The 15,387-nt window shown below is 39.9% G+C and overlaps 1 protein-coding gene across 2 annotated transcripts in view; it reads right to left on the bottom strand.

Annotated features, from left to right (window-relative positions):
- RBIS (ribosomal biogenesis factor) overlaps positions 1 to 15,387 on the bottom strand; it is an 872,964-nt gene that overhangs the window by 345,451 nt on the left and 512,126 nt on the right. The window lies entirely within an intron of this gene.

Here is a 15,387-nt window from a genome sequence, read left to right as displayed (position 1 = left end):
GGTTTGCTACTGTTTGTGACCAAATTTCCAACTGTTCTGTTCCTTTATCCCTGGGGAATTAGGTGAATTACCAAGACATGGAGTACTTTTCTCTCTGATTGAGGATTATCTTGCTGTAGTTTAAAGTTTGAAACAATCCTCCCAAGGACAAGAGTCCTGTTCTTGAATGCTAAATCTGTACTCCTTGCATCTGTGCTCTGCCCAGCTCAATAGTAAATGCTGAGACACCCACCTTCATCTGGACTTCAGACATGACATTCCCCAAGTCCTGTCCTATTTCCTTTGGTCAGATTCCGCTAAACATACTGAACATCATCTGCCTATCCAGACTTTCCTCTCCTGGGCCTCTCTAAGCTCTGGTCTGACTCTACTGGCTCCATCCATTTTGGGCCCACAGAGGCCTGGTTCAAGCAGCCAATGATCACACCTATTACACTCCTACTGAATTTTTGGAGACCAGGACTAACATAAATCAGGGAAAATGTGGTCACAAATTTTACAGGAGGCTAAAAGTCAGAGGGCACAAACATTAATATGCCAGATGAAGTAATTTTTCCTTCTGCACCCAGAAAAGTTGATTTCTAATGTCAATTGAATATCTTTAATGTTTTTGGCACTCATTTGTATGTTTTGTTTCATTTCCCTGGTTTAATGAAAGTAAGATTCATTTCTTTTTTTCCAATGAACCTTTATCTCAGCTAAGTTAGAAAAAGCATTGTATTGGCTAATTGGATTTTGTATGAAATGACAGCTCAACAAAATATCCTTTTAGTTGTTATCTTGTTGAAATATTTCTAAGATATAACATATTTTATAGTGCTAGAAAACAAAATATAATAAAAGATTGACTCTTACTTTGGAGATTTGGGTTCCTGCCATGCTTTAAGGCACTAGATCATTAAGGGCAAATGTATTCATTCTTTCAATGTTTACTATGTGCTAGGCCCTTAATGATGAATAGGCTCAGTCTTAGGAAACCTTAGAGTCCAACAGGGGAATATAATACTCATATAAAATAATGCTAAGGGGAGCAGAATGCATTAAGTGCCGTAGTAGAGGAACAGATTATTTTCACAGATACCGGGAATTACAGAGGTTGTAAGACATTGGGATAAATAGATGATGAAGCATGTCCATTTATTCATTCAACAAATAATGACACCTACTAATATGCAAGGACTTTTTAGGCCCTAGGATACAAAAGTGAAAAAACAAACAAACAGATGGTGTTCCTGCTCTCATGGGATTCACTTTCATGAGAGGTAGAGGACAGACAATAAATGAATGCACCTAAATGTACAGTGTACTAAATGGTGGTAAGAGCTATGGAGAAAAATAAAGCTGACTAAGGAGAATAGGGACTGTGGGGTGAGGGACAGCCAGCTGATTGGCATTGGATACTCAGAGAACATCCCAGTGACCTTCAATCAGAAACCTGAAGTAAGTAGAAGGAAGCATATGAAAAAGGGCGGGAGAAGCAATTTCGGAAGAGGTGCGGATGCAGGCTTCTCAGAACTTCTGGAGCTTCTTGGTGCTCCCTGAAGAAGACCAAGGAGGCCAGTGGAGTTGATCAGGGCCAGCTGGGAGGGGAGCGAAAGGAGAAGTCAGAAGGCTGGTGCAGGCAGAGGCAGATCCAGCAGGGCCTGAATACTTTGGACTATGCATGGCAGCCCCCTTGCTCACCTCCCCTCGAGTTAAGGGGAAACTGGAAAGAAAACAAAGTTAATTAAGGGTTTTGACTAGCTGGATTTCATTTAATTGAAGTGCAGCCATAATATGTTGTTTTGCATTTAATTTTTAAGTCATTTTGTGTGGTTTTTTTTTTATTCCAAATTAGATAATAAACAATCTGTAGTTGGAAATAGGCTTTATTTTCTGTCCTATTCTCTCAAAGCTCCTGGATCCTAGAAGGGCTCACAGTGCCATACAAAAAGAATGAGTCTTTTTTTGATAATGAGTCTTTTTCTGATAATGAGTCTTTTTTTGATAATGAGTCTTTTTTTTTTTAATGAGTCTCTTAATATTGTATTTTATCCTGGATGAGAACTACTGAGAAGTCATTGTTTCACACTACTTGTGAATCTTATCCCTTGTTTTCCTAGACCAGCTCTTTCATGCCATTGTAAACTGACCTGGAATTGTAATGAGATTTTAGCCACATGTAGACCAAAGGGAGATACACAAATCTGGAAATACGGAAAAAGTAAACATTTCTTTTGTTCTGTCAAAATTTGTCCTTTCTCATTACTTGAGAGCATTTCCTTATGGGTAGATCTCAAGGTTTAGATGGTTATTTGGTAAAACAGTCTGTCTGATATATCAAATATTACACAAAAAAAGGAGTCAAGAAAGATTTTCATTTTTCTTTAAATTGAGCTTGGCCTATTTGCCTCAAGTAACTGAAGCTAGATTTTCTCCCATGATAGCAGCAACCAAGTTGCTGTGACATTTATTAAAGTCTTTTGAGTTGATCAAAACTTCCGTTAAGGATTTGTGTTCCCTGTTATTTTTTTAAATTAAGTTTGAAATTTTAGGCTTACCCAGAAGTTTCAGAAATAGTACAGGGGGCTGGGCGCTGTGGCTCACGCCTATAATCTCAGCACTTTGGGAGGCTGAGGTGGGCAGATCATCTGAGGTCGGGAGTTCGAGACCAACCTGACCAACATGGAGAAACCCCGTCTCTACTGAAAATACAAAATTAGCTGGGCATGGTGGTTCATGCCTGTAATCCCAGCTATTCTGGGGGCTAAGGCAGGAGAATCTCTTGAACCCGGGAGGTAGAGGTTGCAGTGAGCTGAGATCGCGCCATTGCACTCCAGCCTGGTCAACAAGAGCAAAACTCCATCTCAAAAAAATAAATAAATAAAATAAAAAATAAAAAAAGATAGTACAGAGAGTTCTTGTATATCTTTCAGTCAGTTTCACCAAATGGTAACATCTTACATAATCATAATATAATCACTGAAACTAGGAAATTGGAAATTTATATTATTAACTAAATACAACACTACTGACTAATCTATAGACTTTATTAGAAATTCCTGTTTTCACACTAATGTCCTGTTTCTATTCCAAGAGCTAAACCAAAATCCCCACATTGCATTTAGTTGTCATGTCTCTTTAGTTGCTTCCAATCTGTGACAGTTGCTGTCTTTCTTTTTCTTTCATGACATTGACTTTTTTTAAAGGATACTGGTCAACTATTTTGTAGAATTTTGGTTTGTCTGATGCTTTTTATGACTAGATTAAGGTTATGCATTTTTGGCAGTATTATCACAGAAACAAAGTTGTAAAAGGGTACATAATATGGATAGATCTTCTTGCTGGTGACATTAAACTTAATCATTTGGCTATGGAGCTGTCCGCCAATGTAAAGTTACTATGTTGCCCTTTGTAATTATTAAGTATGTTGTTGAGAGATACTTTGAGATTATGCAAATGTCCTGTTTCTTACCATAGTGTCACTCACTAATTTTACTGTTCATTCTTCATTTGTGTCTGCAACAATTCTACTATGGTGTTTGCCAAATGGGGATTTTCTAGTTCCATCATTCTATCTACATTTCTTAATGGGAATACAATTATGAGAAAGGGTCAACCCTTTTCCATTATTTAGACAATTATTCATTTCTATCAGTGTAGATTTATATATTTTTATTGTATTCTTTAGGTTATAATTTATTACTGTCATCACTGATTTTGTTATTCAAGCAAGTGAGAATTAACCTTAAGGAGAATATGAACCAAAGAGACCAAATACACAATGTAATAAACACTACCATAGGCACATAAATTCATTTTTCCTGTATGACCTAAGAAATTCTTTGTGTGATAAGCACTGTACTTCAATCTCTTTTATCGTCTAGCAGTCTGCCCCACACATGTACAATAGAGGTTAAATGAAATAATTAATTATTTTAAAACAATGTAGCAAAATTAAATTTTATAAAAACAATTAAGTGATCTCACTAAATTTTCTGATTTAATTAGTTTCATTTGGTTCAGCAGACATTAGCTAGAAATAATGAAAATATGTTTTTATTCGCCACCAATGTCCAAGAAAGTCCAATATGAGACTCTGTCTAAATCACCATTCTTTGAAGGGTGCCTAAAGTAAAATGTAAGCTATTTTGATATTGGGGTTGGGTTTACCATGGTATTGATTGTGCCTCTTGGTAACACATTTTTAAATTTTTTGAAATGTTTAAAATATTTATTTTGTATGGAAAATGCATACAAATATTGAAAAAAAGCATAAAACAACTAGATGGTGAAAAGCAAACTCACCTCTCACCTTGTCCCTTAAAGCCCCTGGTCTTCTTTAAGGGAAATTCTTTAAGGATCTTCTTTAATGTTGCGTCTTCAGAGACAACCATTGTTATCCATTTTTTGTGCATCATCCCAGAGAGAGAGTCTATACATATACAGATGTTTCTGTGTGTGCATGAATATGTGTCTGTATGTGGCCTTTTTATTTTTATTTTTGAGATGGAGTCTCGCTCTGTCGCCCAGGCTGGAGTGCAATGGCTTGATCTCGGCTCACTGCAACCTCCGCCTCCCAAGTTCAAGGGGTTCTCCTGCCTCAGCCTCTTGAGTAGCTTGGATTACAGGTGCACACCACCACGCTCGGCTAGTTTTTGTATTTTTAGTAGAGACAGGGTTTCACCATGTCGGCCAGGCTGGTCTCAAACTCCTGACCTCAGGTAATCTGCCTGCCTCAGTCTCCCAAAGTGCTGGGATTACAGGCATGAGCCACCGTGCCCAACCAGTGGTCAAATAATATTCTATTGTAATGATACATTATGATTTTGTGTTTTAAATAATGTTTCAGTGAATATCTTTGAATATACTTCTTTGTGCATATATATGTGAGAGGTATAAATTCTTAGAAGACGAAGTGTTGAACTGATGGGAATGTGTATTTAAAATTGACATAGATATTGACAAACTGTCCTTTCAAAATGTTATGTCAATTTATTGTCCTACCAGCAATTTAGGAGTACTGACTTTTTTGTACTTATGGGAATTTTGTAACCTAATAGGTGAAAAATAGTACCTCTTTATAATTTTAATATGTATTTATTTTACTGTGAGTGAGACAGAATTTTTTCACCTTTGAAGGTCACGTACATTTTCTTCAAAATCACTTTTAAATATTCTCTGAGCATTTTCTTTTTGTTCCTTTTATAACTTATAGAAATGTTTCTATATTCAGGAAATTATCAACTTTACAATAACATATGTTGCAAACATTTTTTTAGCTTGTGTATCGTTTAACATTATGCCCTTATTTTTACTTTGTTTTTGGTCCTGCAGAAAATTTTAATTTTTTTTATTTTTTTACTTTTTTAGACGGAGTCTCACTCTCCTGTCTAGGCTGGAGTGCAGTGGTATGATCTCGGCCGATACAACCTCTGCCTGCCAGGCTCAAGCTCCTGAGTAGCTGGGATTACAGTTACCCACCACCATACAAGGCCCAGTTACCTGTTTTTTTTTTTTTTTTTTTTTTTTTTTTTTTTTTTTTTTATATTTTTAGTAGAGATGAAATACAACCACATTGGCCAGGGTTCTCTTGAACTCCTGGCCTCAAGTGATCCACCTGCCTCGGCCTCCCAAAGTGCTAGGATTCCAGGTGTGAGGCACTGTGTCTAGTGGAAAATTTTAATTTTTACATATTAAAACTCATTTAAAAATTTTTTTAAGTTCTGAGTTTGCTCACACAGAAATGGATTCTCCACTTCAAAGGTAGAAAAACAATTTTTCTTTGTAGTTTGGTGAATGTATTTATTTGTCTGCATTTCAATATTAGAGCCATTTGAAACATTATTTTGATGTAAAAATATGGTAGGAATTTAATTGTATTCACCACAGGTCATCACTATATCAAAACTATTAATTGATTAATCCTATTTTACTTCACTGAATAAATGGATGCTGTCTCCTTAGCAAATTTCCGAAAGGTAAAAGAATGCCAAGTAGTCAATTGAAGGTGATTTATTTATGCTGTCATTTATTTACCTAGATTGAAATAATTTTCAGGTTTTCATAAAATGCTTTCTTTTCTCTCCCAGGAACGGCTCACCCCCATCATGCTGGCAATTAATCAAATCATAATGCTCCTGAGAATGGAAATGCAATTTAAATAATGCTGCAATGTTGTTACAGTTGTTATTCCATCATGCTGGGCTAATGTTTGCAGTTTTAGTAGAGACGGGTTTTCACCACATTGGCCAGGATGGTCTCAAACTCCTGACCTCAAGCGATCCGCCCACCTTGGCCTCCCAAAGTGCTGGCGGCGGGGCTGGGGTGTGGGGGAAGATGCTTTTAAAATGACTACTTGCATGCCCTTAACCCAGTTTCACCAAATGGTAACATCTTACATGATCGTAAAGTTCTTCTGTATTCATTCCCATGTGGAATCCTCTGCTTTTGTGTGTGGGCTGCACCTAGTAACTTGTTTCTGATAAACAGAATGTGGCAGAAGTGATGGTACCTCTAAGATTAAATTATAAAAGGCCAAGACTTGTGTCTTGCTGGCACTCTTTGTCTTGCCTTCTCTTCTTGCTCACCTTGATGAAGCAAGCTGCCATGCTGCAGAAGCCCAAGTCGCCAAAGAATGAGGGCATCCTTCAGCCAACAGCCTAGGTTTTGAGGAAATATTTTATGCAGCATTGGCTAACGAATACAGCCAATAAGAAGCTAGGTTGTAATGCTGAATCACATGAAAATGTTAAACATTATATTAACAATGGTATAAAAATATAACATTAAATGTAGTAATATTATTTTAATATTTAAAAGCTAACGCTTTTAGCTAGTTTCGTATCTGCAAATCTCTAATCTAAGAATTGAGCTTATGTTGCTCTGTTTAATCTTCACTGTAACCCATGAGAGAATTCCGACTATCACTGGCATTTCACAGATGAGGAAACAGAAGTGTTAAGATGTATAGAAGAGCAATTTTAATCCAAAACCCATACTCTGAACAACTGTGCTGTGAGATTACAAGGACAAAACCCGAAAAAGTGAAAAAGTAAAAACAGCTTTTGTTTGCCAGACAGAATTGCTGTGTTTCCTCTCCTTTTGAACTAGAATGACTCTCCTTTCCACAGCAGGGTTCTCCTTCCATCATCTGTGCTGGGGTTTGGCTTCACTTTAGCCTTGGTCTCTAGATATTGTAATTTCACAATAAGCTGCCTGAGGGTGTACATCACCAGACACATGGTAGGTAGGAAATACATAGACATCTGTTAAATACATGAATCAATACGTGATTGCATATTCCATCTTTGCCACAGAGGAAACCTTTCATGCTGAAGAAGGGCAGAATGTAGAAGTCGGTGATGTGTTTTATCTGCAAATGTTAGTGGCAGACTTGCCTCCAGCACAGGAGAATTTACATCTGTGCTTCTTTAAAATAATTGCCTTGGGTATTTCTAGCTCTGGGAGCTGCTTATGACAGAAAGATACATGAAGGTAATTTGTCATCTCATGTTTTCCCCTCCATTGTCATTATGGAAGAAGACAATGGCTGCAATGTCAGATTCTTTCAACTGAAATGAAGAGAAAATGTGTCTTCTAAATGGTGCTTTTCCATACGCCTTCCCTATGCTGGTGGTGGTGTAAATTAGAATGTCGTCTATGATGGCAAATTTTACAATATCACAAATACAGTACAAATTTTTCAAAATCACAAATGGATGGATTCTTTGATCCAACAATCCTACTTCAACAAATTTACTTCATGGAAATATTTATGTGTGAGAAACAATATTTTTAAGAGTAAGTGATTTAAAAACTACTTAATTGCACATCAGTAAGAGGCTGGCTAAGTAAATTATAGTACGTTCATCCTTACAGAGGAATACTATGCAGCCAAAACAAAATAAAGCAAACTTTCAAAATGTTAACTTGGAATGATCTTCAAGACTTATTGTTAAATAAAACAAATTAAGAAGTGGAGTCTTTTTTTTTCCTACTAAATTTGTGTCAATAAAAATGGTTGTATACGTGGGATGGTTTTTAAGTACATGGAAAAATCCTTGATGGTCCTTCCTTGAAAAGGTGAAACCTAATTCCTCTCCCTTTGGATGTGGGACTATTTATAGTTATCGCTTACTAAACGTAAACTGCGCTTAGGCTGATATTTGGGACAATGAAACCTTTGAGTGCCCATGTGAGGAAAAACTCGGTTGCTGAGTGCGGGGAAGGACGATCTGTTTCTATCATATATACTCTCTGTGCCTACTGCATTTTGAACCATGCGAGTGATACATATTTATAAAACAAAATAAACAAAGCATAAATACAAACCTAGCAATCATATATTTAGTTAATAAAATGGTGTGTCCTATTTCTTATGTCCAGGTATACTTATAAATGCCTACAGGGATTTCACCACCTTAGGATGGAGAGACTAAATGCTTCTGATGGAATTAGGATGGTGGAATGTTGGAAGTAACAGTGAAGGGGGAGAGATGTTTGAAAATATTATATTTACTCATTCTTGGGTTCAAATAAAGAAGAAACAGGGCACAGGAGTGGGAAAGACTAGCGGCAATAGTGATGAAGGGACATTCTTACCATGCTGGCAATGTTGATTACCCAGGTGTAGGTGGCTGTACACTGAGGGAGAAGATCGCAAATCAGAGTGGCCAGAAGGCACAACTTCCTGACACACCAGAGGCAGGTCTTCAATACTCACTGATTTCCGCAACAGGCTGCGTAGGGGGCACTGAGCCACAGTGAGTTGGTGAAATGCTCCTGATAGTGTGGAGAAACCAACAGGCAAAACACGGAGGGAAAAGTGATGAGACCCCACACTTTTCACTAGTGCTCACAATGAGTTGTTAAGCAAGAGCTTCTCATACTGTGCTTTTTCCGGTTGCATGCATGTAATCCATTAGCATTGCAGACAAATTTAAGATGTTGTTTACAGTAAGGTGGAAGGTACCCTATGGCAAAAATCCCTCAGAAATTTATCTGTGGATTTAAAGTTATTCCAATCCTAGAATATCATGCTTTTAAGAGATGCCATACCTATTTTTCCCTTTGTAATATCAAAGCAGTACTATCTTCTCTGGAGGCTTGTTGGGTGAATTTAATGGAATAAAGTTAAGTAGGTGCCAGAATCATTGCTGTTTTCCCTGCATAGCCCTGCCATCCACTAAAAAAAAAAAATGTTTGATGAGATTATTTAATGTTTTCCAATTAAGCTGTGTTTCCAAATAGAATGATTTCCATTTTAGTGTAGTTGGTATGGGGTTTTGTGAGTCTGTGCTTCTTTTATTGTGGATAATGTTCAGTTCCTTTTTTATTAGCCTCCTAGTTATAATAGTAAAACTCTACTCGTCTATTCCGAGGAGTCCCTACCACCCATATCATCACTTTCCAGCATAGCACTCTTCATGCTTAGTCATTTAAAGTCACTTAAAGCACTCAACATTGTAAAAATGAATATTGGAAGGCAAAACCTACAAAATTTCGGGAATTTGTGGAGGGATTCCCACAAATCAGCCAGGTGAAGATTCACACAACCGAAGACTGAACAACTCCTCTAAGGCAGCACCATGCTGCAAACCCAGACTGCCACTCTTCTCACCCCTTGTCCCTTTGCTGTTCTGGATAATGAGGTTCGAAAGTTACCTAGGCATCGTAAAAATAAGTGAAATGGAGAAAGGGCTTAAGGCTGGTTACTAGCAGAGGTTCACCTGGCCCCCATAAGCTGCTGAACAAGAAGGGGTGCCGGAAATGTCCCACTGGAGAAGTTGGTGGAGATGAAGACCTGCTCAGTGGACAAGGGTTCCTCCCAGGATACCCCCAAGCTGAAGAAGTGGGCTCTGAGCCACCCACTTTCCCACTCCTGTACCCCACCCTGCACTGGCAAAGGTGCGGGTAAGGATGTGGACCACTGAACCCTGAAGAAATAAGTCCATCGACTTTGACCCCATGGAGGAATGCCGGTGAGAATCTTAAAAGAATCTGTTAGTGTCAAGACAGAGGACAAGGTCTGTCTGGCACAGCAGCTCCCTCAAGGAAGAGAAGAGTGAGGAGAAAGGAAACTCAAGTCTGACCACCCTGTCCTGGGAGAGAACAGGACGATCCCATCTCTCATCCTTCCAAGTAAGGCAAGGAGACTTTTTATAATTAGGAAACAAAAAGAAGTTAGAAGGAGTAAAATCAGGCTGTAAGGTGAATTCCTCATGATAGCTCATTGAAACTGACAAAACTGCCCTTGTTTAATGAGAGGAATGAGCAGAGCATTGATGTGGTGAAAAAGGACTCTGGTGAGATTTTCCGAGCATTTTTCTGCTAAAGCTTTGTCTAAGTTTCTCAAAACATTCTCCTAATAAGCAGATGTTTGGCCCTTCAGGAAGTCAACAAGAAAAATACCTTGAGTGTCCCAAAACACTGGTCCCAAGATGGCGGCTTTCAAATGGCCCGCTTATCCTTTGAGGGGACAACAGCCACCTCTTGGAAGCCATCGCCTTGATGATGCTTTGTCTTCAGGATAATATTGGAAAAGCAAGGTTCCATTTTCCGGTTACAATTCGTCGAAGACATGACACAAGATCGTGACTCCTCCGGTATGAAATTTTCACTGAAAACTCTGCTCATTAAAACAAGTTATACATATATAAACAGCTGATTTCATTGGGGGACTGTCCTTAGAAGCTTTTCATAAAACATCAATGAATTCTTCATTCTTCCACCCAAGCTTCACCGTAAATTTGATGTTTGTTTCCACTCTGTCACACAAACTGAGGAAAGCACTGAAGTAGGGCATTTCTGATTGATTTTACCGTTGCTGGAATTTTCTTTTCCTTTATAACATAGACTCCTTCTTTGGAGACTTCAAAAATAAAATATTTTTTTTTATTGTGTGTTATTTCTTTTAATTTTCATAATTTATTTAAATTTAATTTTAAGTTGAAAATAAAAATTATATATGTTCATGGCATTCAACATGAGGTTTCATATATGTATACATTGTGGAATGACAAAATGGAGCTAATTAGCATACTCATTTCCTTATATACATATTTTATTGTGATGAGAACATGTTTACAATCTACACTTACAGCTGTTTTCAAGTATACAATGCTTAGTTATTAACTATAGTTGTCATGCTGTTCAGTAGATCTCTAGAACTATTCCTATCTGAAATTTTGTATTGTTTGACTAACATCTCCCGAGTCCCTCCACGGCCCCTGCCTCTGGTAACCACCTTTCTACTCTCTACAAGCATGAGTTCAATTTTGTTAGATTCCAGGTAGAAGTGAGATCATGCAGCATTTGTCTTTCTGTCTTTGCTCTTTATAACTTTGTCACGTATTTATACATCTTTCCAGAGGGGGTCTCACTCTGTCACCCAGGCTGGAGTACAGTGACACAAACACGGCTCACCATGGCCTCCACCTCCCGCGGTCAAGAGATCCTCCCACTTCAGCCTCCTGAGTAGCTAATACCACAGGTGTCCACACCACACCTGGCTAATTGTTGTATTTTTTCTAGAGATGGGCCTTCTCCATGTTGCACAGGTTGATCGCCAACTCCTGGGCTCAAGTGCTCCACCTGTCTTGGCATGCCAAAGAACCGGGATTAGAGGCATGAGCCACCGTGCCCGGCCTCGGCTTTATTTCACTCAGTATAACATCATCTAGGCTCATTCATGTCACAAATGACATGTTTCCCTTCTTTTTTTTTTTAAATAGCATTCTATTGGATGTGTATGTCTTTTTTTTTTTTTTTTTTTTTTTTTTTTGACAGAGTTTCCCTCCCGTCGCCCGGACAGGAGTGCAGTGGCATGATGTTGGCTCACTACATCCTCTGCCTCCCAGGTGCAAGCTGATCTGGGCACAATGGTGTTCATAGCCACTGCAGGATTCATCTTCAACATCTTCTCATCTCTTCTTAAAACAAGCTGTACCTTCGTCAACAGCTGATTTCTTCGGGGGACTCTCCTTATAAGCTTTACATAAAACATCAATGAATTCTTCATTCCTCCACCCAAGCTTCACCGTAAATTTGATGTTTGTTTTTGCTGCCATTTTAGCGGAATTCGTGTTGCTCTGATAGGAGTCCTTTTCAGTGGGTGTCTCATCCTTCATAGTGCCTCAGCGTGGATCTGGTTCAGAAAGGTTATAACAAGTTAGTATAAGTTTGTTTTAGTGTAAAACAACTGAAATCCATGCAGAGATTTTTCACAACGTCCATTTTCTGTGAACCTTTTGAAGATCCCCTGTGTTGAACCTTGGCCATGTCCTTGGAGAGAAGTGGATGCCGTCCACTTCCTGTCCTCAAATTGCCCACAGTGCAGGAGTGCACAGAGCAGGGAAAGGCCACCCCAGAGAGGTCCTGCCCTCCAGCGTGCAGCAGACTGCCAGCCCAATCCTGACTCCCTGGTGTGCTGTGTGGGCCAGAGCAAGCTGACGAACCTCCCTGAAGCTCAGTTTACTCCTATGTAGCTCAGAACCAGTAGCCATGATAGGACTGCTGGGCAGGGACGGTTAATTAACTCAGGAAAAGCAACCTTAGCTCCAAGGGTAGCAACCAGGAGTTCCAGTTGATTCCATCCGCAGACCCTCTGAGGCGTTCCCAAGCTGCGGTGTGGTGGAAAATTAATTGGGTTTAGTGTGATTGGATTGAAGTGCCAATCTAATCAAGGAGAAGTCCCGCCCAAAGGGCAAAAAGCCAAGACTACCCCGACCCCGACTCCCAGTCCCCCGGAGTATCTACCGCGGCCCCTCGCGACTGTCCCCATCCCTCTGCCCCTCCCAGACCTCTATCCTTCCACCAATCGCCTCCCCCAGCCCCGAGCCCCCACTCCCAGGCCCCCGAGTCCCTGCCGCGGTCCCTCGCGCCTGGCCCCATCCCTCTGCCCCTCCCAGACCTCTGTCCTCCTTCCACCGCTAGCCTCTGTCAGCCCACCTGGACTTCCATGATCTCTGAGAACAAAGCCAGCCCCCTGGCCCCCCAGCCTCCTGCCAGTCTTCCCTCCTGGGCGTCTTCCTCTTCTCTGGGGCTTTCGGAACCTCCCCTCCCCCACCCGAGCTTTCCCCCACCCCCAGAGGCAGGCACAGAATCAATGTCTCTAGGAATTTCGATCGTAAAAATAAAAGAATTTAAAAACGACGGCAAGGCATTTGCTCCTCCATGTGCCCTTACCTGTTTTTCTGTAGAGGCACCACGCTGAGGTGGGTGAAGCACTTGGGCTCTGGAATTACACATCTGGCTTCAAATTCAACTTCCACCACTTACTGGCTTTGTCATATTCGACAAAAGACGTCTTTGTGCGTCTACGTTTTTTCTTTAATGTGTAATCATAATTGTCACGGTGAGGAATGAATGAAGCAACACATGGCAAGCCTTGAAACAATCGCACATAGTAGGTACTCCATTCATGTTAACTCTGTTTCCTTCTTATAATAGCTTATAATGGGAATTCGTGAACACTGTATCATTAATCCTTGGAACAACCCAATGGGTAGGTAAATAAAGCTTAATTTTATACCTCAAGAGACCATGCGTCTTCACCTGCGCCAAATGCTCATGATTGTAAGGAGCACTGGTGGTTCGTTTATTATGTACTTGGTACTTTGCACCTATTAACCCAGTTAGTCCTCTTAATAGTTGTGAGAGGAATAGCGTTCTTATCCCCATTTTACAGATAGGAAACTGAAGCACAAGTGTTATGTAGTTTATCCGAGGTATCCTAGCTACAAGTCAGGTGCAGCAGCCTGGCTGCAGAGCCCTTGCTCTGTCCGCTGCACTACCTGACTTCCCAGGAGTATGTATGGTGAGAGTCAAAGTGGATTCTTCCACACAGCCAACCAATTACAATGTCTGAATCAGTCAGGCGACTTCCAGCTGGGCTCCAGGAGAGAAGGAATCATCACACCTCTCTAAATCCATGTTCCCATTTTGAATCTTCAATGAGAGACGAGATACTAAGTAGCTAGTTTTGGTGGAGTGGCTGATTTTACACGTGTTTGTGTGTGTGTGTGTGTGCGTGCGTGGGTGTGTGTGTGTATGTGTGTGTCTGTGTACCTCACTAAAGTAAACTGATAGTTTGAATGCTTACAGTACCATTAATTTAATTTGTATATGTGAGCCCCCACTCACCTATATACAAACACACCTTGTTCCAGAGCAATGACTTAGTGAAGAACTGGATTTCCACTCTGTCACACAAACTGAGGAAAGCACTGGGTAGGGCATTTCTGATTGATTTTACCGTTGCTGGAATTTTCTTTTCCTTTATAACATAGACTCCTTCTTTGGAGATTTCAAAAATAAAATATATTTTTTTTTTATTGTGTGTTATTTCATTTAATTTTCATAATTTATTTAAATTTAATTTTAAGTTGAAAATAAAAATTATATATGTTCATGGCATTCAACATGAGGTTTCATATATGTATACATTGTGGAATGACAAAATGGAGCTAATTAGCATACTCATTTTCTGACATACATATTTCATTGTGATGAGAACATGTTTACAATCTACACTTACAGCTGTTTTCAAGTATACAATGCTTAGTTATTAACTATAGTTGTCATGCTGCTCAGTAGATCTCTAGAACTATTCCTATCTGAAATTTTGTATTGTTTGACTAACATCTCCCGAGTCCCTCCACGGCCCCTGCCTCTGGTAACCACCTTGCTGCTCTCTACAAGCATGAGTTCAATTTTGTTAGATTCCACGTAGAAGTGAGATCATGCAGCATTTGTCTTTCTGTCTTTGCTCTTTACAACTTTGTCACGTATTTATTCATCTTTCCAGAGGGGGTCTCACTCTATCACCCCAGGCTGGAGTACAGTGACACAAACACGGCTCACCATGGCCTCCACCTCCCGCGGTCAAGAGTTCCTCCCACTTCAGCCTCCTGAGTAGCTAATACCACAGGCGTCCACACCACACCTGGCTAATTGTTGTATTTTTTCTAGAGATGGGCTTCCTCCATGTTGCCCAGGTTGATCGCCAACTCCTGGGCTCAAGTGCTCCACCTGTCTTGGCATGCCAAAGAACCGGGATTAGAGGCATGAGCCACCGTGCCCGGCCTCGGCTTTATTTCACTCAGTATAACATCATCTAGGCTCATTCATGTTACAAATGACGTGTTTCCCTTCTTTTTTTTTTAAATAGCATTCTATTGGATGTGTATGTCTTTTTTTTTTTTTTTTTTTTTTTGACAGAGTTTCCCTCCCGTCGCCCGGACAGGAGTGCAGTGGCATGATGTTGGCTCACTACATCCTCTGCCTCCCAGGTGCAAGCTGATCTGGGCACAATGGTGTTCATAGCCACTGCAGGATTCATCTTCAACATCTTCTCATCTCTTCTTAAAACAAGCTGTACCTTCGTCAACAGCTGATTTCTTCGGG

The sequence above is a fragment of the Macaca thibetana genome, chromosome 8 (genome assembly GCF_024542745.1).
Source record: "Macaca thibetana thibetana isolate TM-01 chromosome 8, ASM2454274v1, whole genome shotgun sequence".
Lineage (NCBI taxonomy): Eukaryota > Metazoa > Chordata > Mammalia > Primates > Cercopithecidae > Macaca > Macaca thibetana.
The sequence above is the reverse complement of the archived record's forward strand: the minus strand, read 5'-3'. Positions and strand labels throughout refer to the sequence as shown.